Genomic DNA, 27,576 nt, shown 5'->3' with positions numbered 1-27,576 from the left:
TGGCTGCAATGGTAAACTATGATTTATACCTGAAATATGCACATTTTTCTAACAAAACATATGCTATACAATAAATATGTTATCAGACTGTCATCTGATGAAGTTTTTTCTTGGTTAGTGGCTATTTATATCTTTATTTGGTCGAATTTGTGATAGCTACTGATGGAGTAAAAAACTGGTGGAGTAAAAAAAAGTGGTGTCTTTTGCTAACGTGGTTAGCTAATAGATTTACATATTGTGTCTTCCCTGTAAAACATTTTAAAAATCAGAAATGATGGCTGGATTCACAAGATGTGTATCTTTCATCTGGTGTCTTGGACTTGTGATTTAATGATATTTAGATGCTAGTATTTACTTGTGACGCTATGCTAGGCTATGCTAGTAGCTTTTCTACTGATGGGGATGCTCCCGGATCCGGGTTTGGGAGGTGTTAGAGGTTAACAGAAAGGGATTTTTGAGCCTATGGGAATGAAATTCATGGCTCTAGAGTTACAGTTGCGTGGAACGAGTGAGGAGAGAACGACTGGAATTTGAACAGCTGCACAATGTTTAGGGAGTGTTTATCCACAAGCCATGTCCAGTTGCAACACACACTACATGAAGCCAGAGTAGTCTAAACCTTGTCTGCCTCAATTAGTACATTTTGTTAAAGATTCTAGAGAATAACTCTAGATATTAATGAGCAAGGATATTAATATGCAACCAAATTATTACAATTTAAGTAGGACTCCCTACAGCATCCTTAACTCAGTTGCCGGAGAGGAAGAAAACTACTCAGGGATTTCACCATGAGGCCAATGGTGATTTTAAAACAGTTACGGCGTTTAATGGCTGTGATAGGAGATAACTGAGGATGAATCAACAACATTGTAGTTACTCCAGAATAGTAACCTAATTAACAGAGTGAAAAGAAGGAAGTCTGTACAGAATAAAAATATTCCAAAACATGCATCCTGTTTGCAACAACGCACTAAAGTAATACTGCAATTCACTTTTTGTCCTGAATACAAAGTGTTATGTTTGGGCCAAATCCAATAGAACACATTACTGAGTACCACCCTATATTTTCAAACATAGTGGTAAGCTTGTAATCATTAAGGACTGGAGCCTTTTTCAGGGGAACATTTTTTCTAAGCACAGGCAAAATCCTAGAGGAAAACACTAGGCCAAATCTACACTGGAGTTGCTTACCAAGAAGAAAGTGAATGTTCTTGAGTAGAGTTTCCTAGTTCCGAATAGCACGTGAAAGCGGCATAAAGTGAGAATCAGCCCCACAACAGCTGGGGATCATTTGCATGGTGCTGGGAGGGGCCTCCCGGTCCATTGGTGGAGTGGAAGAGATAATTAGTTAGGGGAATAGGTTTACAGGCACGGGGGGGAAAAAACTGTTCATGTGCTGCACAGCACACCCGGTTCTTAGGGCGAGAGAAATGTTGTTTTGGCTACAGACACTGTTAGGGTGAATGTCTTAAGGTGAAATATTTGTTAAGAGGGAGAACTGACTACCTTTAAATGTTCTGCTGCCCTGTTCTGAATAAGGGTTTCTTCTTGGAGAGTGGAGTTAGAGAGCACAGGAAGGGGTTCTTGGAAACCTGTTGCTGTGCAGCTGGTGAGTGCATGCTCCTTTTAAGGTCCTTTTTGAAAACGATTTAGTATGGTTTTTTTCTGCATGCTTTTAATGCAGTTAGGGTAGAATTTTCTCTTGCACCCTGGGCAAAGTTAGAACTATCTGTTACTGCTCTTGACTCATGACAGGTTGTCATAGTAATAGACCAGATGAAGGCAGAGCTTCCTGAGTCTGTTTAGAGATATACTATACAGTGGCATAGTAGCTGTTAACAAAGTAGGAAATAATGAAGCAACTTGTTGATTAGTTGTTTACTTACACAAGCATCCTGCAACTGACATTTTGAGGCTTGTTATAACCAGTAGGCTGTTTTCCCACCTCAACATTGGTCAAAGTGTTGCTGTGTCTCCTCACATAAGACACTTCTGTAAAGTTATAATTGAGGCAGACAGTGATATGTAGCCTACATAGTTTTATACATCTATGATGCAGTAGTCTGCATTTTATGAAAACTAAACACAAACTGCCTTTTCAGCTTATGTGATGGTGCAGCTGTGAATGACATCTGCCCTCATCGTGGCACCTAGTCAGCCATTAGACACCTAACACGGAAAACTTCGGTCAAAATTACTTCTGTGGTACATGAAGTTCAGAATCAATGCTTGGATTCTACTTGACGCCCTTGAGTCAAAACTGTATGGTTATGACTTGACATTGGTTGGGTACTGCAAGACTCTCCAAGACACAGAAGGTAAGTTCTGAGACAAAATGATCTCCTGTAACCAGGTAGCCGGGGGGAGGGGGCTTGCACGTTGTGTTTTTGCTTTTCTAACTCTCAACAGTATGTGGGTACACAGAACCGAGCCCCCACCCCCCATCAAAGTTGCCCGTCCCTGGTCTACAGGGTGTATTGCATGTGTTAACTTCATGCAGGAGAGAGGCAGCCATGATGATACCCATGAACAGACAGGCAGGGATAGAGCGATAGAGAGAGGGACAGAGAGAGAGGGAGAGAGAGGGACAGAGAGAGAGGGAGAGAGAGAGAGGGAGAGAGAGGGACAGAGAGAGAGGGAGAGAGAGAGAGGGAGAGAGAGGGACAGAGAGAGAGGGAGAGAGAGAGAGAGCGATAGAGAGAGGGACAGAGAGAGAGGGAGAGAGAGGGACAGGGAGAGAGAGAGTGCCTCTCCAAGCTCATAGAGGTCATAGACTGATGATCTGTCTTAGTGTGAATCAATCTGACATATTATATATGATCTCTGATTAAATGATAGCAGCTTAAGTTTAGAGGGTGTTTTGCATGAGTTAACTTCATGCAGGAGAGAGGCAGCCATGATTATATATATATTTTTTAAATAATTTTGTAGACTGGAGATTGATTCATTTCAGTTTGACCGTTCATGCCTACCTTTTCTTTATAAAAAAATGTTTAACTGTGTGTGTTGCTGGTTATTATTACATTATTACAACTGTATTATAAGTAGAAAATAGTATGTTAAAAACGACACATTATTTAGAGCAAAAGTAGTAATAACCTGACATAGGGGAAGTGAGAGAAATGCTAGGAAATGATTCATACAGTAGCAGAGAAAGAGTACAAAATGGTTAAATTGAGTATATCCACATTAACATTCACACTGGTATTCAGTACAGTATGAATGGTCATGGCCCTAAGACTGATTGGATTGTACCAGAGTAAGTGACCCTCTGCAAGGCCCCCCTTAGCGTTCTAAATCTGTAAGTTAATATTTGTCTTTATCTTTTTCACTAAAAAGTCACTAGTACTGAGCGTTAAAAACCTGAGCATTCACAGGGTTGGTGTGAGGAGGGCAGAAGAGGGCGGTGAGGAGAGTTATTCAGCTCTCCAGGCTAAACTGTATATCTGACTGTTTGACTGTGATAAGGCTGTGCTCCATGCTTCCTCACAGCAGCACTTCCTCTGTTTGTTAGAAAGCTGTTGGGTCAGCATGCTGCAGATACAGGGAAGCAGAGGGAGGAGGGCTTGTGGACCATGTCTAAAGGAATGGGATAGTATAGGCAGCCTCAGATGTTATTTTGTATTTGTTTTATTGTTTTAGAGGGTAGATCCACTTTAATATTGCAGATAGATTGTGGATTCTATCAATGTAATTGTCTGCATCATTTCCAATCCCCCATATATTTTGTCCTTCTTTATTATTTTCCCCTAACCCTATCACCCCTCCGCTAATTGGAGTAAACTAATGGACAACAAAATGTAGGCTTCAACTTCCAGCTTATACATACGATATACATTTTACAGACATGGTATGTATATTTTATATTAGTTATCTTTTTTTATTGTTTTCAGTTGTTTTTAGTACCACCCTTCAGCTACCCTCAAACCCACCCATCTATCCCTGAAAACCATCCACTTTTGATTTCTAATTTCCATATATTTTAACTGTGCTTTAATGTTTCACAGAAGTTTTGAACCTTTCTATTCTCATAATTTCTACAGATTGTAAATTAAAGATGAAAATTTTTACTAAGAGTATTATTATACTGAACAAAAATATCAACGCAACATGTAAAGTGTTGGTCCCATGTTTCATGAGCTGAAATAAAAAGATCCCAGAAATGTTCCATAAGCACAGAAAGCTTATTTCTCTCAAATTTTGTGCACAAATTTGTTCACATTGTAACGAACGTCGTCTGGAGAAGGAGAAGAGGACCAAGGTGCAGCGTGGTAAGTATTCATAATACTTTTAATAAATACTAACACTTGAACAAAACGACAAACGAACAGTTCTGCAAGGTGCAATACACAAAACAGAAAACAACTACCCACAAACACAGGTGGGAACAGGCTACCTAAGTATGGTTCTCAATCAGAGACAACGATTGACAGCTGCCTCTGATTGGGAACCATACCAGGCCAAACACCTAGAAATACAAAACATAGAACAAAACATAGAATGCCCACCCCAACTCACGCCCTGACCAAACCATATTAGAGACATAAACAAGGAACTAAGGTCAGGGCGTGACAGTACTCCCCCCCCCAAAGGTGCGGACTCCGGCCGCAAAACCTGAACCTATAGGGGAAGGTCTGGGTGGGCATTTCACCGCGGTGGCGGCTCTGGTGCGGGACATAGACCCCGCTCCACCTCTGGCTTGGCCCACTTAGGTGGCGCCTCTAGAGCGGGGACCCTCGCCACCGACCCCGGACTGGGGACCCTAGCAGCGGGCCCCAGACAGGAGGGCGACTCTGGCAGCTCCGGACAGGAGGGCGACTCTGGCTGCTCCGGACAGGAGGGCGACTCTGGCTGCTCCGGACAGGAGGGCGACTCTGGCTGCTCCGGACAGGAGGGCGACTCTGGCTGCTCCGGACAGGAGGGCGACTCTGGCAGCTCCGGACAGGAGGGCGACTCTGGCTGCCCCGGACAGGAGGGAGACTCTGGCTGCTCCGGACAGGAGGGAGACTCTGGCTGCTCCGGACAGGAGGGCGACTCTGGCTGCTCCGGACAGGAGGGAGACTCTGGCTGCACCGGACTAGAGGGCGTCGCTGGAGGCTCCGGATTAGAGGGCGTCGCTGGAGGCTCCGGACTAGAGGGCGTCGCTGGAGGCTCCGGACTAGAGGGCGTCACTGGAGGCTCCGGACTAGAGGGCGTCGCTGGAGGCTCCGGACTGAAGGGCGACGCTGGAGGCTCCAGACTAGAGGGCGACGCTGGAGGCTCCGGACTAGAGGGCATCGCTAGAGGCTCCGGACTAGAGGGCATCGCTAGAGGCTCCGGACTAGAGGGCGTCGCTGTAGGCTCCGGACTGAAGGGCGTCGCTGGAGGCCTCGTGCCATAACTCGTCACTGGAGGCTTCTTGCCATGGATCATCACTGGAGGCTTCGTGCCATGGATCATCACTGGAGGCTTCTTGCCATGGATCATCACTGGAGGCTTTGTGCCATGGATCATCACTGGAGGCTTCTTGCCATGGATCATCACTGGAGGCTTCTTGCCATGGATCATCACTGGAGGCTTCTTGCCATGGATCATCACTGGAGGCTTTGTGCCATGGATCATCACTGGAGGCTTTGTGCCATGGATCATCACTGGAGTGGAGAGACACACAGGAGGCCTGGCTCTGGGAGCAGGCACAGGACTCACCAGGCTGGGGAGACATGCAGGAGGGTTGAAAGGTTGCTGGGGACACATGCAGAAAGTGAAAGGTTGTAATCTGAAAAAAAGGAACAAGGCCATTTTTTAACACGGGGTTAGCCATTCTTACTAATCTGCTGGAAAACCATTTAGGACTTAAAGTACAACTTTTATATGACAGAGGTTCAATGCTTTAATATTTAATAATTTCAGCTCTCCCTATTCATTATATAAATAGGCCCGTTTAATTTAGTCTGGTTTGCCGTTCAAAATAAAGTGGAATATTTTTTGCTCTATAATTAAAAAAATAATAATAATTGGTCTAGGCAGGGCCATAAGTAGATAGGTAAACTGGGATATGATTAAATAATTAATCAGTCTTGATTCTGGTTTTGACAGTTTGGAGTGAGATACTCAACAGGAATGTGTCTTACATTGTATCTGTGTAGCAATGAAAGATGTGATTTAAAGAACAGAACAGCAAGACCTAGTGAATGCAACAGCGCAACAGGTGTGTGGGTTTGTCTTTGTTCATGTGTGCAAGCATTTGTGTTTGTGTGTGTGTGTACAGTATACGTTTCTTTGCACCTATACTAAACAGGCTGAGGGATTAGGATATTTACGTACCATCTCCTCTTACTTCCTTTCCCATAGAGATGTGATACCAGAGAGCCGAGTAACACCCCCACACTCCTACATCAGGATACACCTTTAATTTCTCTAATTTATGTCTCTCTCTCTTTTTCTTTTTCTCTCTCTGGACGTCCTGCCTAACACCCGCTCTGCCCGGCATGTGGAACTCCACGGCTGTGGCCTTTAACACGAACCCTGACTAGGCGAAACCAGAAGCCATGACACAACCCATGCCAACCAGTAAGTATTCTTCAACTGTCCAATCTGGTACCGTTGAACCACCACACAACTCTCTCTGCATGTCTGAGCAGCCTGGGCTGTGCCTTGCAGAACAGAAACAGATTGTAGTGTCACCTTCTGCTCCACTACAGTATTTTACAGGAAGGGATAATGGTTTGGAGTATGCAGGGTGGAGTCAGGGTGAAAGTACTAAAACAGATTCACTCTCGAGACCCCCTATACTCCACACTGTTGTAAAGCACACAGCACCTGACCTTGTCTACCCCTGAGAGAGAAAAAAATGGAAGAAGCACAACATATATCGAACACCTGGTAGTGAGGGGCATGCTAAGAGGCATGCTGAGTGCTGCTTGTATTACTGGGTTTGGGCCAGGAGTGTTCCAATCAAGAAAACAAAACAAAATGAACAACAAAAAGCAGCTGTTTTATTTTACTCCTTGTGATCTTCCATTGTTAATTTGAATTTCATCGTTTTTTAAATGTCTTTATTTATTAGACTCCACCTGTGTGTGTCCTGTCAAGAGCTGCCTTGTAAAGTGGCCAAACATTGACAGAGCAGGAAGAAGATTGTTACAGTTGTTAGAATTTCTTTCAAAGCATTGACATTTAAATGTTTTACATTTGAGTCATTTAGCAGACACTCTTATCCAGAACGACTGTTAGCTAGGTGAGACAACCACATATCTCAGTCATAGTAAGTACATTTCTCTTAAATAAAGTAGATATCAGAAAAGTAAAAGCATTTCCATACAGTTTCCATACATTAATGAACATTTATATTTATTGTAATTCTCTATATTTGCAGTACATTTTCATTGCTATATGGAATATGGTGATGTGTGAAACTCACTCCTCAGCCTGAAGTGTCACCACTTGCTCTGAAAAACTGCTAGCTTTCCGAAGGCGCCGACTGGTAAGACGCTTCGGGAAGGCGGTGTACTATAAAGGCAGATCTCCTAGATCTCAGTGTGAGCTGAATCAGGAGGAAGCGGTACTCGCTAAGCAAGTAGCGTGACGACTGTTACATATACACTAAATAGCTCTTACACATCCACAAATTTACTGTATGAAAGAAAATTACTAAATAAAATGTTAGAATCAAGAAATGCAAATTATATTAATCTATTGAAAACTTTACATTTTGAAATATCCAGATGTTATAACGAGCAATATTTGAGGATTTATACTTTTATCAGATCAATCAAAGTTCATCATTAAAATCTGATTTGAGCAACAACAAAAAATAAATAGGCCTATATTTGAGCAAGTTTTGATATACAATACGATTTCATGTGGCGTGAAGAAAAACACAAATTCTCAGTCTTTGAGAGTTCATCATTGAATATGTACTGTATTGACAGACAGGTAAAAAAAATATATACATTGTCACATACACAAATGTGTTGTTTTAGGATGCCAGCTGCCATAAGCCAAAAATAAATGCTGGAAGTGCATGGTCATGTATACAAAAAATACCTAAGGCACATAAGTATGGGGGGGTGGCAGGGGGGGGGGGGATTAAGTAGATTCTTGTCTGTTAGAAATGCCTTCACTTTTAAAAGCCAGGGCGACTCCATCTATGCTATATTCACAGCTGTCATTGTGCGTGCTATCCATTGTGCGTGCTAGGGTTGTCTGCTAGGGTTTGGGGGAGACGGAGCAGGCAGGCGATATGACAGCTGTGAATATAGATCTCCTCAGACCCCGGGCCCTGGGCCTGACAGTGGGGAATGTGTTACCAGAGTGACAGCTAGACATCCACAGGATGAAAACAGTCATCTCTCACAACCAACCACTTTTACAGAGTTGTGGGATTTAACAAGGTGCAATTTTATCATGAGAAAAAGTATCCCCTCATTAGTGATGCAGTGACAAACAGTTAATCTGGCTGGATATTAGAAGCAAATTGCTCAGGCTGGGTTGAAGATGTTATGAACATTTAATAGTATATATATTATATTATATTCATATATATATATATATATATATATATTCATCTCTGTGGGTTTCAGGATAAATTACAGGACCACAAAGTGAGGTTGTATGGAGAACACCACCACATGGGCCACAGGTTTAGTCAGTGTCTGTCTCGTCAGTGTGTAGATCAAATTTTATCTCCATACATCTGTACTATCTGGAGCATTTAAGTTAATGACATAATAGCAAGTCGTATCACTCAATATATCTGTAGGCTACTATGAGAGAGACAGTTATGGGCCAAAGAAAGAAGCAGGCAAGCGCCTGCAGACATTATAAAGCTGTCTTTCAGGGCCTGATTGTTCCTTCTCCTATTTTCCGGTGATGCATTTTTAAACTCCATTTTCATAACAGAGGAGAGGCAGCAGCAAACATCATTTTATTCGGCTACTTCAGAAAATGACTGGTTCTCCAACCCATGCATAATAAGCTTTAGGAAGGGAGGGTAAAATTTTCCTCTGCACAAGTCTGTGAATTTATTATTTCTCCTTGTAAGCATGACATTCCTTTCACTGAGCACACCTGAAAGCCTGAAACCCGTAAAAGAATATTAGAGGGTTGTAGATTTAATTCGATATTGTACAGTAACTACTGACAGGAATTAGGTTGAAGCAAAAAAGAGGTGATCACTTCGAGCTCCAATTATCTCAAAATAGGCGATGAAGACCCAATTTTAGAGACTGACTTGTCACTTTTTGATGAGGATAAGCTCCAATAACTCTGCTTTATGAGATATTAATGATTAAGCGAGCATAAAATTTGCTATCGTGCTTGGCTGCTGATAACCCTAAAGTGCTAGGAGGGAAATGTGATTTTAATGTTAATTGACAATTACCTGCCACCATGCCTACAGGTTGAATCATTCCCCGCCTGTAGCACAAGACAATAACACCATGGGAGCCACAAAGTCCAGCATTTTGCTACACCTGCATTAACATCTGCTAAATATGTGTATGCGACCAATAAAACGTGATTTGATTTGAAATAAAGTACATGTGTGGCAGTGTCATAGGAGTGCTTTGAGATCATCCTCACATTGTCATATGGTGGGACCGAAGATGGGTATACACCTGGGCTCATTCAGGTGTCTATATCCTTCACCATACAACTGCAATATGACTGTAGTAAGCTTTGTGTTGTGTAGGAGACATTTTGTTGGTGAGCTGAGGATAAATAAATAACTAGCAGACTGTGAGTGATTCTAGGGTTTATGTATGTAAGGCTTTTAGTTAACAACTACATGACGTCACACACAGCCACGAATGCAAGATTAATTTAACCACACACTAAGGAGTATGTCAATTTGACCGTATGTATACAGATCTGTTAACATCCATTTGCTCATCAAGCACCAATTGTGGACCAGGACACATTGAATAGGTGCATTAAATAGGTGTTGAAGAATAATGATCTGTTTTTCAACCAGCTGGCAGGGCTGTTCAAAAACACTGAGGCAGCGACCTGATGTTTGTTTGTATAAGCTGTTCTGGTGGCTGTCACTCAACATGTTCTCATTAGCCTGCTATAGAAAAGAGGCCCTTCTCTATGTGTTATCAACTTTCACTGTGCTAGCTACCATGTTAACTTCCTGCAGCATATAACTGCAACCTATGAATAATCAGACATGGAAATAGAGCTATTATTTTCCCACACACACTAACCCCCAGTGCCCCTATCTTAGTTCACAGAGACAAGCATGTAGCATCTCAGACACCGAGTCAGGAAAAGACACAGGATAATGGAGATTCTCCATTTTTAGTATGAAAGCATATGTGTCAGAGGAGCTGAGAGGAGATGACAGTAGAGCTGACCTTGACTTGTCTGGGCTGCTGGAGTTGTGCATTCGGGAGAGGCTGTGCTTGTGAGGAGGCAGAGAAGGAGATTTCCCCTTCCTCTGCTCTCACTGTCAAGGTTTTTACTCTACTTTCAGACAGGTAGAAAGATTGATAGAGAGAGGTAGAGAAAGAAAAAAGCGGGAGAGAGAAAGAGAGCATGCTTGACAGAGGAGGACACAGACAAATACAGAGAAGCAGAGAGTGACAGAAGGGAACAGTACGTGGCAGGCTGAGAGAAAGTGCTACAGAGATAGATTGAGCCTGGGATGGATGGAGTAGTTGGAGAAATCGATAAGAAATTAAAGGGAGAACTGGAGTAGAATTAAAGACGAGATGGGAACAGGAAATAACCCTTTCTGTTTTCTTGGAGCAGGATGTGTTGTATTTAGAACTGTATTTTTACAGGAGATGAGGGAGAAGAGGAGGAGGATGTGTTTCTAAACCAGTGTGGAAAGAGGAGAGAGACCCAACAACAATCCCAGACTGGCGTCTCTGTAGTGTGTTTATCTTACTCCGCCCAGAGTCTCCTCCCCTATCCACTTCATCCCTCAGCTCCATGCTCCAGAGATAACAGGACAGATGTGCTGCCACAGCAGCAGCACCAACTACCTCACACTCTCCCTCTCTCCCTCATGCTGGTGCTATAGCTTCACACCAGGGAGAGCCAATCAGGTGCCTGGCAGGGAGGCTAGATGCTGGTCCTGGAGGACAGCTGTCCAGTACGTTTTCCAATTCCCTTGAAACGTCTGTCTTTCAGTTTCTGGAGACAGCAGAGGTGCTTAATTGATTCCACCCAGGGTAAAGGGTGAGCACTCTCAGATGTTTATAGCACTCCCATACAGTGTAAATCTCAGTGCGGTAGTGTTACACACATATCTAAACTGAGAGAAAAGCAGGAGAAAATGGTACGGTAGCTCACCAAAAGTTTCAGGCTCTGTCGTCAGTAACCACAGAAATGTTATGGGTAATATTTAAAAGTTGGTTCCGATTTTGTAAAAACTGTATAGCATTTGCAATGAATCAAATTCCAAGTATTCGGGTGCAGGGTGCAGAGTTGAGACGCAGTTAATTAGGCCAAAACCATGGCAACAAACGTTCACTGCTTTTCTACAAAAGAGCAAAAGCCTTCGCCAGGCGCTGAACCTATCTGCCACGGTCTGGACTGTTCTGTTTATCTGTTTCTCCCTGATTCACTGGTCTCTATGTGTGTGTCTACAGTAGTTAGGCCGGCAGAGAACAGACCTCTTTGTATATCCCCATAGGCGGTAAGGCAACGGGGAGCACAGGACAAGGCACCATCTGTCCCCAATAATCCTCAATCATGCCTGAAGCAAGTCATCTGATCCTGCCATAAGATTTCATAGCCATTAACAACCTGGCCCAGACTCTTCCCATTCCCCCTTTACCCAGTCAGCAATGGGACAACTGCTGTACCTTTTACACTACAAGGAAAGATAGGAAGAAGAACGGAAATGGAAGTAGTGTTCTACAGTTGCCAGTGCCATATGGTTGGAAGAGATAGGGTCTCCAAGCTATATTCCCAGCCATATGTGACCCCCAAGGCCAACCTGGACTCAGTGGAAGACTTAACATAGTAAACGAAAATCCGTGATGCTCAAATTTGTATTTTGTTTTCTATGTTACGTCTAGTCTATAAGTCTGATGGATTAGTTTGCTGCCTACCAGTGTCTTTCCAAGAAGAATGAGGAGAAGGCACAGGAAAGGGTGTTTGTCATCTCCTTCAGCCTGTCGTGTGAATGTGTTTGCATTATGAAGTGGGGTTTGAAGTGGACTCAGGTTGACCGTAACTCTCTTGAGGATATCCCCCTGTTGAAGTCAATGTAACACAGATACCATTGTTCAGCTTTCATTAAAAACAGTTCCCAAACAATAACAATTCAGAAGGATAGACTAATTCATGAAAGGCAGGTTTACATACCATTATGGGCCTTCATGGTCTCAAACAAGTTCATGAACCCTAACTTTTCCTTGTTGTTTATATTTGCCTAATATTTTAATCTGAAGTACAATGCAACCATTGGTTGTTCTCCAAAATAAAACGTATGCTCATTATTGTTCATAAGCCACTCCGACGCAAATACAATTGCATTGCCATAATTCACAGGGGGAAAGATCTTTCTTCCTGCTGCCAGTAACCTTTAGCCTCCAATTATTTTCCCTCTGTGTGATTTTGTAATGATGAAGTGTGGTCCTACTATTGAATCGGTACAGGGGAGCACTGAGATAATTGAAAGGATCTGAGGGAAAGTGATTTCATTTCTCAAATAACAATCCCTGAGGCAGTCTCCAGCTGACAGTGTCTGATTAGGGCTAATAACTGTTTCAGCCAGGGTGCATATGTTAAGTTTTAAGTATTAGTAGCCTAAAGTTAAGATGACAACTGTTAGCATAGCTGGGCGACTGGTTAACTTTGGTCAGTCAGGTCAAGTAAGGCTTTCGCAACATGCTGGAATAGTGATCTGATCTGCCAGATGACATCATGTTTATTGAGGTGTCTAATCTGCCAGATGACATCATGTTTATTGAGGTGTCTGATCTGCCAGATGACATCATGTTTATTGAGGTGTCTGATCTGCCAGATGACATCATGTTTATTGAGGTGTCTAATCTGCCAGATGACATCATGTTTATTGAGGTGTCTGATCTGCCAGATGACATCATGTTTATTGAGGTGTCTGATCTGCCAGATGACATCATGTTTACTGAGGTGTCTAGTTGTTTGATTTTGATGATTGCCACACATTCAGGGCACCACCTCTTTCTCTAAAGGTGTGTGACTTTCTCAATCTATTCTGTCTGTATTCCTCATTTCGTGTTGTAGTAAAGTTAAGGAGAAAGGTAAAAAACAGGGAGAGTGATGCTGCTACTATATGTGTCCAACACAATATTTCCAGTTTATTTCCCGAATCTTCACTAGGTAGGTCCTATGTCCTCAAACAGTTTTTCACAATTTGGCCGTAGACTCTTGGGCTATGTCCAGTCAACCAGCCATTTTAACCCTGTGAGACCCAAGCGTTTTTGCAACACTTAGAAAAATTACTCAAGCTAAGAATGTTTGTTTCTCTATTTTTTTATACAGAATCACTACATCATAGAGAAGACAGGAGGACACACAGCAAGATATACTGGGTCTAAGGATATTAACTATGTAGTGTTTGACATGAGTTCACGACCTGTTGCATTTTTGCATTTCTGCACTTGGAGGTCTCACAGGGATAAGAGACAAACAGTGTTTCCCTTCCAGCTTAATTTTCCAATATGATCTCCCTGAAACATAATATTATTTCCCAGTCACTAAATAACTATATGTGACCTGGTGACCAATGGGTCATTCACAATCTCCCACATGTCAACTCTCTCAATAATTCAGAATCCATTTTTGCCTCTGAAAGATGAAAACATTTCCTTCATGCAATTTTAAACTGACCTTGTGCTTGGTAAACACTATTTCTGCAAAGCTCCTCATTTATTTTTCTGAGCATTCGACTCCAGTTGAATTTGTTATCATTTTTCACTTTTTGTTTTGAAGTGAGATCGGACAGTGTCATCAGACAGGATGTGCAGAGGGCCAGCCCTGCTTCACCCAGTGACTCAGGAAACATGTGTCCACAATGTTAGATATAAATCTTTAACTGGTCACTTAGGCCACAGATTATAATTGGTTTGACAACCAGTGCTCGAAACCAAACACCCAAAGAAGTTACCATTGTGCTTCCCTGGAGGTTTGACCTAAAATATATGGTTATTCGATAGGTTGTAAGGCTCCTGGTAACAAGTCTCTGAGAGGGGATCTGGGGCGCACCCTAATCCATCGTTCTGACAGCTCTGGGCCCGACAAATAAGTGACACTGCAAGTGGGGGAGAAAGATAATTTGTTTTGTCTTCTTAATCAGAGCTGCGATATTGGATCCAATGTTCTATTGAGAGCCGTCCTCATGGTGGCATGGTAAATTATAAGATGCCAATCTAGAGGCTTCCTCAACAGGTTAATTACTTTTAGAGTATTCCATGGCAGTCCGATGATAACATTGTCATCGATCATCCTAGTAGAACTTTGATTTTGCAACAGAACTTGCAGACAGAGACTAGGGAGTCTGAGAGCCTGAGTGTGAGAGCGATAGCGAGAGAAAAGCCTGAACACAACCAGATACAGACAGAGAAAAGCAGAGTAAGAATCTGGGGAGAGGCAAGGAAAGATAAGGGGAAATGGAAAGTAATGCCAAATACTTGAGACACAGTGTAATGGTTCAGTATAATGGTTCTGGGGCGTGGGTGGAAGGGTTTGGAGGGGCCAAACATGTTTTATTACAGTACGGCCCACTGGATCACAAACAAGAGTTTGTGCTGAGGTGTGGCTGCCCTGTAACCTCAGTCTAGAAGCCCTACCTCTCTATTCCATCTTCTCCTTTCACTCTTCCTCTCCCTGTCTTTGTATATAATTCCAGGTTTTTTCTCTAATTGTCTTTTTTTCCTCTCCATTTGTCCCGGTTGCTTACCCTCACGCCACACCCTTCAGACACCTGCTTTCTGCAAGTTGTTGGCCTCCTCACTCACTTGCTTCCTTCCAGAGCTGTGACTGAAATGTTGTCATTGAGAATTCTGGTCCCGGTTAGAGCCTCTGTCAGAAAATGGATAAGGGTTGTCAGGGTAGCAACGAGCAGCGAAGTAGCCGTGGAAGGAAAGGGGAGAGGGATGATCATGGCACATGGGTAGGTCTGCGAGAACCAACGCTCCACATATTTAACTTGTTACAACACAACACATAACATTTGATAAACAACCTCAGGTTCCAAGAAGCGCTCCCTCAAGGACCAATTTTCTGATAGGATCTCTCGTACAATCATGCCTACAGCCAGAAGAAATATGCTTTCCACTTTTGATGGGATGCCTGATAATAAAAAGTGTTCAACAATGAAAATACAGGTTTGTAAAGCCTGTCCAAGTTTAACACAAAATGGTGTCTGACAAGCTTAAAACTCCAACTCATATATTGGGCTTTTACGGGGGCGACCCACTCAAGGCTACTTACAGGCCTGGTCTTCTTCTGTATACAGCATTTCACTCCACAAATTAACTTTACGTAGTATCCTTGGCAACAATTACAAGACCTCAGACTTAATCATATTTTACCTTAAACACAGACTGTGTATTACCTACTGTTTATCAATAGGCCTAGATGAAGTGTACTGATAATTGTGTTTATTCAGTGGACCCTTTGGAGAAGATAACAGCTGACTGTTTTGTTTTGAAAATTGCATTCTGTATCTACGAGATGGATTGAGTTTTGTTTTGTACAGTCTGTATTGATTGAGATACCCAGCCAGATTTCATTAAATGAAACTTTGAAGCCATTTTTGTTTTACTACCGCACTCTCTCTCTCTGCCCGTATGCGGTACACAGAACTATTCTGATGATGACTTTGCTGTGTGTCTGTTTGTAAAGACTTCATTGCAAGTTCATTACTGATGTTTCCCTATTGCCAGATTGCACTGGCATTGCTTGCATTTCATCAAAGCATCTGACATCACTGCTGTTGAAGAGATTGCACTATTGCCCTCCCAATCAACCCAGTCTAAAGCAGCAGAAGAAAGAAAGTCATTAGAATGTGTTGATTAGTTATGCCTGGCGGGCCGTTCGCAAGTTATTCAAATATGTGTCGTTCTGCTGCTTCGTCTCTCAGGCGGTCATTTACTTTCATTACCATCTCTGGAGATGATGATCAACCTGCTTCACTGCTGCAGAATGCACTAGATAGAACAACGCTGAGTAGTCTGGTGCCTATCTAGCCTAAATGGCTGCCATGCAACTTGAACAGTGTTTTGCAGGAGATCTCTAAACACACAAGGGCATAGGCTTTCTGCTAATACTGAACGTACAGTTCTTCAGTAAAGATACCGTCTAATGTAAGTGTTTATCCTAGAGCTGAGTAACTAGCATTCACAGTAACAAATGCAGTATGGAGAAAATATGAAGTGGTTCCCATTAGATATCTGTTTTTACCTAATGAACTCATAGAGGCTGGTCAAACCTCTCAGATTAATATTTTAAAATGGCATGTCTGCATGGTTTCAGAGCTGATAAGATGCCCCCCTCTCCAGCCTCCCACCGCTACCCAATCCTTTCCTCCGTATCCTTATCACAACGTGACTTGGAGGTCAGTGCATGAGTACAGTACAGTATGTGAGGGAAATATTAGTCTGGAACATGGAAGAGAAAAGGTAGCTTTGGCCAGCTCAAACAAAGTAGCCATTTTGATTAGCGAAGCACGATTGTTTTCTCGAACAGCAATGTGCATGTAGCCAAGAAAATGTGGTAAGACTGGATTGCAGTCCATTGTACATACCCATACATACCCGTGCATACCCATACATACCCGTACATTCTGCCTTTTGTATAGTCTATCGGGGAGTTGCGCTCTTGGACTTAATGGAAGCAGTAAGCTCAGGCTTTCAGTTCCTCAGAATGGCTATGAGCTACTGCCTCAAGTGACGAAATCAAAGCAATTCTTCAGTCAGCCATTTATTGCCCTTTCATTGAATAGTCCATTTAGATATTATTTTTGTTGTACAGCCCCATACCAGTCTTACTCTGACAGTGCTCTTACTGCAGGGGATAAATAAGAAATATGTTTTCTCCTCTAAGTGATGTGACGAGGAAAATTATTGAGAAAGCCAAAGTTCTTTTTTTGTACCTGCAGTGTGTGGGAGAGGCAGGGTTCAGAAACACATGTATATGAATATTAGACCAACGTTTTTAAAAAGTAATAAAGTCAAATATGAGCCCAGGCAGGGAGTTTGAGGTGAATGAAAGATACAAGAGACAAACTCGGCATATTAAAACTCTTCTGCAAGGATAAAGTTCCCTTGGTCTGCAAATTGAAATATTTGACATTTTACTCAGGAGCGTTATCTTAATGCATTCTAAGACCCTGACGTTGGGAGAAAGTTCATTGTTCATTTATGGAGACCTTGCAGTCTCAAGACCAGGAGTAGGTTTTTGATGTGATTGGTTATGATTTCTCCTGGTTGCTTACATAACATATACCTAAGAATAGTGTTGCTAATGGTTGGTGCTTAGCTCATCCACAAACACAAATGCTGTACATTGAACATGCTATAGGCTTGTGTATCATTTTCTCGACATGCAGTATATGTATTTAGAAAATGCAGTACACAGTATAATAAGGGGAAAATAAATAAAGGGAACTGCAATATTATCATGTTTAACCAAGACACAACCACTCCGCCTGCCAGAACTCCAAAGAGGTGCATTTCATTTTAAAAGACACTAAGTATTTAGATTTTTCAGACAGCTGCATGAGCAGCCCTCAGCATGTTAAATAATACAAGACGAGCATCCTTCTCTGTGGAACATTACCGAAAGAGGAAGAGCAGAGAGAGAGATGGGGGAAGAGAGAGGTATTTATCCAGTCATTTAGTGGATGTTTTCACCCTCAGTTAGGCACAGGCAGCGGGAGTCAGCCATATCCACCAGACAACGACAGGTGGGAAATACAGTTGAGAAACTGCCCTTGCAACCCATCGATATTAAAAAGTTTGAAATCCTCTGAGGTGAAACTGTGCTTTGAACACCGTCTGTTCAATCCTTGAAATTCGAAGGCTGTATTGAAGAGTTTGCAGGTTTTTTTGCAGTGTTATCAAAATTCATATCTAGCATCTACATATTTGACACTGAATTTTTATGATAGTCTCCCAATCTCCCATGTTGTTTGTAGGCTCTGCTTCTCAGACTGAGATGGAGATTATTCTCAATCCCCTTCTGCCACTTCATAATTGGAGAAGCATTGGTCCAACAAGCTAAATGATCCCAAATATTTGTGGGATTACAAATTGAACAGCAACTCACCAACAAGTACAAGTTAGTAACAACACCACAACTGTTGATTTGATTTGAGACATAATTGTGTTGCGACAGCATGGATGGCCTCAAATGACCGCTGCCAAAAAACCAAGAGTGTTATTGTCATGGTCGCTAGCATTTGCATTCACCTCTCAAGACTTATCACAACTCCATTAATGACATCCCCTATGCCAGCTGGCCCAGAGAGGGAACCAGGAAATTGACTGTCCAACTGCAATACCTCTATACTGAAAACTACTTTAGAGCGCCAACTCTGCACTACATGATAACATTTTCATTAAGATTGTCCCATGCAGTCTGATAGTGTGAGAAGCAAGATGCCAGCTTTTCTAACATTTAAATGGATATTATTTACTTTTCCTTACGATGGCCACTAAATTGGACAGCCATTTAGGGACCAAGAGCCACTAGAGCTAGATGCGGCCAGGCTTTAGCATATATTTATTTCCTGAGAATATCATATCAGCACAGTGTCAGCCACAGATCTGCAGGGTGGAATTAATTTGGCTTCCAGTTCCCCCTTCCTTCCTACAGGGAGACACTTACCAGGCCTGCTTCACAGCCGGCTTTGGGCAAGATTAACGCCACTTCTGGGAATGCGATGAAAGCAGTGTCTCGTTCCCGGGGCAAACTCTTCTGCGGATGTGTCGGCGAACGAAGTGAAAGAAGGAGGTGATGCACGTTGGCTAATGCTCTGTGGCATCCAATACTCACCACCCTCCTCACGCCTTTGCCTGCCTGTCGGCCTCTTTGGCTTCTGGTGACGGGAAGAGAAATCTGCACTTGGATGTGGCTTAGTGGTCCCCATCGGGGGCAGTGCAGATGTCCCACTCTCCATGTTGCGGCAGCGAGCGGATCTTGCTAACGAGGCTAACGAGGAGGCACCTCCGGGCGAGACAGGCCCCCCGTGTTTGCTGGCAAATTTATCAGGGATTTGAGCTCTCTCCACAGCTCTCAGATCTTGGCTGGCCTGATTAAGTGTAGACCATATAAAGAAATTAAACTTAACCCGTTCCCCTACCCTGAATTATGGATGGATATATTTTTGCTTTTAAAAAAGGATAGGATAGGCTGCCTCCCTCTGAATTTCACCATGCATCTTAGTAGCAGCTTAAACTATTGACCTGCTTGCTGCCTCATGTGATGTTGAATCTTGCCTAAGCAAAGTTGCTATTTTTTCCAGCAGGGTTTCCTTGCAAGTATTTGAATTTATGCATGCACTTGAAAGAGTGCAGTTCTGTAACAAAATATTGAGTAACATTGTCTACCTACACTTTATAAGAAGTATAACAGTTATAGCTGTTGTGTAATTATGTAAAAATATTGTTTCAGCGACTATTCATATATAGTAAGACTGTGAGGTGAAAAATGTATTATGATTATACATTTCTGGAGTGAAAGTGATATTGTCCTCTGAATCTTCCACTGTATTCTACAACCAAGCACTGCTTGCTTTCTTTGTGTATTCACAGGTCTGAGTGAAACAGCAGACATGATGACCCCTGTTGGTGAGTTTATTTTTCGATAAAGTATCTTAAGTTTCTGCAATCTGAATAATGTTATGCATTCCGAAATCCAATCTAGATTTTTACAAGGGAATGAGATTGCATAGAGGTATCCTGTCCTCTATCTGATAAACAGCGATAATACACCACACTAAAGAATGGTTATATTTAGATAAGACAAAATACATGCAGCTCGGCAGCAGACACAGGGTGTTTCTCAATATGCATACTACCGTGCTCCACACTCTCATGCTCCGAGTGCATTCTCCGAGGATGTTCTCTTGAGTATGTTCCTTTGAGGACAAGAGTGTGGAGAACACTTAAAACATTACATTTGAGAAGTCCTCGCACTCCCCCTACTGTATTACCTGACGCTGCATCTCCCCATTCACTGAACATTCTTCCAACCAGGACAATGGTAACAATAGAGGCAAAACAAGATATACACAAAGCAAACATTTTACTTCATAATTGTCAGCTAGATATATGTGAATCGTAGTAATCTAGCCACCCAGCTAGTTAAACAGGCAACAATAACCTAAAACTAATGTTATGCAAGGTAGATGTACATTGTCCGTGTGTAGCTAGCTACCAATTCTTCATGGCTAGCTTGCTAGTCAGTAGGCCCTATTGAGTTACCCATTCACTGAACCTTCTTCCAGCCAGGACAATGGCAAGAGACGAAACAAGATATACACAAAGCAAACATTTTACTTCATAACTATCAATTAGCTATATGTGAATCGTAATAATGTCGCTAACCATATAGTTTTACAGGTAAAATGACCTAAAATTAATGTGATGCAAAGTAGATGTAAATTCTTTGTGGGTAGCTAGCTAACAATTCTTTGTGACTTTCTGGCTAACTAGCAATAGTAGCTAGCCAATCAACCCTATTGACTTAGTATGGGCTTGCGATCTATAGTACGTAGGCAGGTAAACATGCCAAAATTAACACAGCATGTATTTACTGACATATCAAGATAACATATTGTAGTCAGGCAATATATGAAATGTGAATAGGTAACATTTCATTCTGAAGTCGGAGTGTATTTTCTCTCGCTTCAGCTCAAGTAATGGGCGCACTTAACTTCAATAAATGTTGCGTCATTTTTTACATGGTTGCGTCATTATTTCTTTGCATACTTTCCTTTGAAGATTGCATCGATGCATTCTTCAAAATATGTACAAACAGAGTACGCATTCGAGAAGTGCCCTCCGTGCTCCGTTTCACATACTTTGATTTGGACACATACTCCGATCCTTCCGTGCTCCAATTTGCATGCTCGGAGCATGGTAGTATGGATTTTGAGAAACACTCACAGTCTCATAACGGAGTATGTGTTGCTTTGGTCAGGTCTAACTGAGGGAGAAGAGAGGGTCTGTGAGTCTGCATCTAAAATAGCCAATCATATTTGGATCAAGATTGAATGACTTATGGAATTCATATGTATATTGAGGCCCCCAGAACAGGCAAGCATTTGTCAAAGTCCATAGGCCTAAAGTTGATGTTTTTTACACAATTGAAGAAAATAAAAAATTCAAATCTTGATTTAGTACACAGTAACTGAATGAGCCACGCATCCTGGACACTGTCCCATCCCAGCTGCTTCACTTCACTACTCTGTTCCCACAACTACACACTGAGGATCTGTTGTTGAATTTCCCTCCCTCCGTCCCAAATGAGAAGGCTCTGTTAGGGCTTTTTAATTGCTGAGAATGTGTCCACATCATAAACAATGCATCGAGATGAGGATCTAATGAGTGGGCGAACACCAAGATGTGTTTCGGGTGATTAGGCATTAATGAGGCTGCCTTTTAATTGCGCACTTTGGGGTCTCCATTAACTAATCACCATTTTGTTCTTCCTTTCTTTCTTCCTTCTTCAGCTATAGCGCTTTCTCATGCTTGCAGGGATCGATCTCCATTTTGGATTTAACGTTGTGTTTTTATAAATGACACGATTTCGGCTTTGACTGACTGACTCTGTGACTCTGTCCTTCAGAGAAAGTCAAGTCAAGATGGGCAGATGTTGCCTGTGCAATAATTCATGATTACCTTTAATCACTTTCTTTAATGAGAGTTTTGTCCCCCGGTGACGGATACAAAGTATCTCTCTGCACACACACCAGGGAGACAGGTGTCTATTAAAACAAACCTTTATGAAACATTTACATTTGTTAAAATAACAAAGTAAAGCCTGGGGAAACCATCCCAGAGACGACTCTGGGATGGTGGCCTTCTGGGCAGAGTTGAAAAGAAAAAGCCATATCTCAGACTGGCCAATAAAAAGAAAAGATTAAGATTGGCAAAAGAACACAGACACTGGACAGAGGAACTCTCATCCCGTAGTCGCCTCTTCACTGTTGACGTTGAGACTGGTGTTTTGCGGGTACTATTTAATGAAGCTGCCAGTTGAGGACTTGTGAGTCGTCTGTTTCTCAAACTAGACACTCTAATGTACTTGTCCTCTTGCTCAGTTGTGCACCGGGGCCTCCCACTCCCCTTTCTACTCTGGTTAGAGCCAGTTTGCTCTGTTCTGTGAAGGAAGTAGTACACAGCATTGTATGAGATCTTCAGTTTCTTGGCAATTTCTCACATGGAATAGCCTTCATTTCTCAGAACATGAATAGACTGACGAGTTTCAGAAGAAAGGTCTCTGTTTCTGGCCATTTTGAGCCTGTAATCGGACTCACAAATGCTGATGCTCCAGATATTCAACTAGTCTAAAGAAGGCCAGGTGTATTGCTTATTTAAGCAGGACAACAGTTTTCATCTGTGCTAACATAATTGCAAAAGGGTTTTCTAATGATCGATTAGCCTTTTAAAATGATAAACTTGGATTAGCTAACACAACGTGCCATTGGAACACAGAGGTGATGGTTGCTGATAATGGGCCTCTGTACGCCTATGTACACCTATGTAGATATTACAAAAAAATCTGCCGTTTCCAGCTACAATAGTCATTTACAACATTACAACGTCTACTCTGTATTTCTTATCAATTTGATGTTATTTTAATCGACAAAATATGTGTGTTTCTTTTTAAACAAGGACATTTCTAAGTGACCCCAAACTTCTGAACAGTAGTGTATATGAGCACATCTGAAATCCTTTTCTTTTTGCCTCGTTAGTTTGCGACGTGGATGATGGAAACTTTGATGCCATACTAGGAGGTGAGTTATAATAGAGTTCTTCTCATGCCCAGAACATTCAAAGGGTTTCCATCAGCTTTGCTTCCCTCTGCAAACCTCATCCAAGTCAATATGGCTGATGGATTTGATGCTGGAGGCAGACATCCTCCTTAGTTTAACGATGCAACACAAAGACATCGCTTTCCCTTTCTTTCAAAGCAGCAGTCTGCTAAATGTTTCGGAACAGAGCTATTTAAAGCTAATTTCTGGAGTCAGCCAACCAACGGGACAAATTTTACATGTAATGCCACTGCTATTTTTATGGCACAAAATACTGTCCTTGTCTGCCAACAGCTGTAACAGACCACAAACAATGCATTTAAAAAGACACTTTGTCCTTCTTCTACCAGTAATGTGTTCAAACTAGAATCTAGCGTGAAACTGACTTTTTATTATCAAGAGACTGGCATTCTACAAAATAGACAATTAAGTTGCAAAACATCTTCACAAGTTGTGATTTTTGGCCCAAGACAGTTTTTTCAAACTTAACAGGTCACTGTAGGACAATGTGTCTCTCCTACCACATTACCACTACCATTCACTGTTGGCTAACCATCACAATGAACTTTGATTGAAATATTGTCCTTTGAAAATAACAGAGAAACAGTTGTTTAGGCCTGTACTTGTCTCTGAACACCACATTATTGAGCAAGCTCTTGTTCTGTACTGCACTCTGTTGGCAGATTTAAGCTTGATAAGTATTTGGAGATGCATATCCCTTTTGGTTTTGGGTTGGCGTTTACCAACCATCAAGGAACGGTCGTCTTTCTGATCCACATACAGTCCAATGACTTTGCCCATTCAAAGATCAATGACACTTCAATGTTGAAGTCCTGCCTGTGCAGAATCGCGGGCTATTGTGAAAAGCATCCCCCATTGTATTTTGTCATTGTGATAGTGAATTGTCATTGTGAGACCAAAGTCCTTGCTGTAACACCCTCATCTATCTCCATTTGCAGCTGTCATTGCTGCTGTGGTCCTGGTGCTTCTTTGCTTGGCAGTGGTAGTGATTCGCTACATGTACCGGCACAAAGGCACCTACCACACCAACGAGGCCAAGGGCACTGAGTTTGCCGAAACAGCGGATGCGGCACTTCGAGGCGACCCGGCTCTGCAGGATGCCATGGACGAGAGCAAGAAGGAGTACTTCATCTGATCGCAGGAGCGGCACCCCCTGCTGTTTACAATGAACTTGAGTCTGCCAAAAGAAGTGTATTTTGGGGTTGAAGGATAGAAAAGCTTGGAGAGGGGGTGAAAATGCCCTCGCCATACTGAGGCTCAGAGTAACTGTTCAGACAATCTACCAAAGAAACATCAGATGCATCTTACAATAATATAAATTCGGTATTCTTCCCCCTATCTGTTTTTCTCTCCAATATATTTGGCATATCACCAAGCATATATACTTTTCAAAACACTGACTTTGCTATTAGGAGGCTATATTTGTCATGCAGAAATGGGGAACTGTCAGGAAAATGCTTCTTATGAGGATCTAAGGCACCCATAGACACCTATGCCTTCTGTGGAAAAAGCAAGAGTATTCCTAGAACAGAGAGTTGTAATTAATGGTATTGAACCCAAAGCAAAATCAATTTTGTAATGAAGAAACCTCTCAATAAATTGTAGGAGGAAAACATGGAACAAATTATGTCGAAGGAAGCAACTTTTACTGTACAAAATTAATCACCAATGGGCCCTTACCAAAATCCTGAATATGTCTGGTTGCTCCATGAATTACTTTTGAAGAACCTTTGTTTGGATTGTGAATGTCAATTTGTGAGTGTCAAGGGAATGCCTTTAGCAATGGTTAATAACTAGTTAATTACAGATCCAAAGAGATAAAGTGAGAGCTGAACAAGCTAAAACTGCAGGAAGACCTTGCCGGATGAGGTTAGTTGTGAATACCAAAGTGATGCTCTGTCTTAGACAGGGAGAACCAGGGTTCAAACAGGTTCCTAATGACATTTTCTCACTAGTAGCCTGTACACTGACTAAAATCAATTCCAAGTATATTGACATGCTATTTGGATAGCCACAGAAAACGAAACATATTGTGGTCTTCCCATCCTGATTTGGGCTTAATAAATTACACTAACTAAAAGTATTGTGCGGTTTGTGTCCATAAAATGTTTAGCATGAACATTATAGACCTGACATTTTTTTGGATTGATGCAGAAATCCATGATGACTTTGTGAGCACCAGAGGTTCCTGTATAAAGGTCTAAGGGTGGATAAGTGTTGTGATCTGGTCAAGGCCGTAACCATATTTGTAGAACTATTTGTGGGGCTATTTCTTGGAACACTGTAATGATGCTTTTTAAATTGCCTTGCTAAGGAAAAATATTAAAGTACAACTCATTCAGCTGTAACTGCACTGACTCAGTAAAACGACAACTGCAATCATTGGATATTGTTTGAGACTTTCCGCCAGGATGATACTAAAAATGAGAACACCAAGGCTTTGTTTTTTTTTGTCAATTAATTTTATTGTGGTGGAAATGGCAACTGAAAATAACCCCCCCATGCTCCAAATCTCGTTTCAATTCCCCAAACCCTTTTTCTCTTCTCTGCTGGCTTTGATTAATGTGAACTTTTCTTTGTCTCCATGATTGCCAAGTACTAAAAGAAAAGAAATGACCGTTTTCTTGATTCAAAAAGAAGGTTTGTTAGAAAGGACAATGCAAGATGGCTCCTCTGCAAATTATGCTTTGATAACTAGTGCTGATGCAAACAAGTATAAGACACATACGCAGCAATATAATTATTCACTCTCCTGAGGGCGGACACCTTTTTTTTTTAGATCACACCTTAAATGGAGTGTAAGACAATTGCTACCAAAATGTATTTAATCTCTGCTGAAGATAACTAAATTATCTCTATCTTGTAATTTCCTAACACAAGATAAAAATGAAAAGACTTGTAGTAAGAGGATGCATGGCTGTGCCAAGGCATAGCACTTAACAAAAGCTGTTCCAGAACTGAAGATACCTTGATCCCAGAATTGTGCATCATTTGTTTGCTTTTGGCCCTCTTTGCAATAGTGCATGTTATAGACTTTCTCTATAAGTGTATTTCATACATTAATAGCAGCTTTCAAACTGAGAGCTCTCTGTAACTACAGTTTATTTATTTTTTTTCATTCTTAACTGACAGGAGACCACTGGCATTGAGAAACAGAGAGGATAGATCTGAGCTAGCCTCAGCGGCAGTAAGAAATACAACTTTACTCTCTGTTTCTTTTGCACTGTGGGATTACCAGATTCAAGTGGCAGGAATTTACTCTTTACGTCCCCTTCACCTTGAATGTTTTCTTAACTGTTGAATTATTCATGTTGGCGCATTATTTTGAAGCTCAAATGTTTTATTTATTTCCACGAGGTAAATCCAACTAAAAGCAAATAAAAGGCATTCTAAGTCAAATGTACTATTTCCAAGTTTTAGAAAATGACATATATAAATGTATTATTAAGTGAAAAGTGCTGCTCGGGTTCAGAAGTATTTTCCACGACTCGTGAGCCGTGACTGGTCTTCCAGATCAATAGACAGCCGAGTGTTGTCATAGCCATAGTGTAGTCTGTTTGTCAAGAACTCTGATGAGCCCACTATCAAAAGACTGCTGTGAAACTTATCAAGCATGGCTCCCCTTGCAGGGAAGATTTAGTTCTGAATGGTAAACAAGCTGAGAAACGATGAACTGAGCATTGCTTCCATGTAAGCCACTCTCTTGAAATCTCTAAGCTCCACCATGATTCCAGGGGAAATAATCTATTTCTGCCGTACAGTATAAAACTGACAGAACCACGTCATTTTCTCTGGTCAGGTTGCATCGCAGTCACTAAATACTCGGTCTCAAGCCTAGAGCATATGAATGTCTCGCAACAGCTTCATTTAAATAATCCATTCTCTTTCCATCCATATACTGTCCATAACAATCGTTCACACTCAAACAAGACCATTTTTTATTAATATGTAGGCCTACTGCTACCGTACTTTCCGTAACATATTTTAGCTGTGTTTGGCGCCTGGTTTATATCCCTCCCAAAAATTGAGCCCTCTCTCAGACACTCATGTGGAGAGACACAATAAGGCCTGTTTGAGCCGACAGGTCTCAGACAGGAGTTATGGCCCAGACATTTGCCTTGATTGATCTCCCCTCTCTGGGAAAAGAGAATCACCGTAAATAATTCCCAGTGTGGTCTAACAGACATGACCGTTGGACACTTCTTGTCAGATCCCTTTTCAGACCGCCGCTCATTTCAAGCTTCACACTTTCAAAATTTGTGACCGTAGCTTGAAGCTCCTCAGCAAACAGGGACCAGTGCCAAGAAGACAGAGAGAGATGAGAGTGCCTGAGTCATTCTGCACCATCACATTTGCAGCCAGGACAGTTAATTTAGCTATGAATCCCAAATACAAGTACAAGAAGTATTAGTCTTTGTGCTGGGGTTTACACAAACTACAAAGATTGGTGGAAGCTCGCCCTTCCCCAGTCTTGACTGAGATTGACTATTTTGAATCTCCCTCGGACTTTGATGACGCACAGTGATTCTTGCCAAAGACAAATAGCTTTATTGATGTTTATTTTAGTATTCTATAAAACTCTGAAAGCTCCC

At 41.8% G+C, this 27,576-nt stretch overlaps 1 pseudogene; it reads left to right on the top strand.

The window, feature by feature from the left end:
* Nucleotides 1–6,467: 6,467 nt before the first annotated feature.
* On the top strand, nt 6,468–25,642 carry LOC120058287 (annotated as a pseudogene).
* Nucleotides 25,643–27,576: the final 1,934 nt, after the last annotated feature.

Source organism: Salvelinus namaycush, chromosome 13 (assembly GCF_016432855.1).
Source record: "Salvelinus namaycush isolate Seneca chromosome 13, SaNama_1.0, whole genome shotgun sequence".
NCBI lineage: Eukaryota > Metazoa > Chordata > Actinopteri > Salmoniformes > Salmonidae > Salvelinus > Salvelinus namaycush.
Note: the sequence above shows the minus strand (reverse complement) of the source record. Positions and strands in the feature narration are given on the sequence as shown.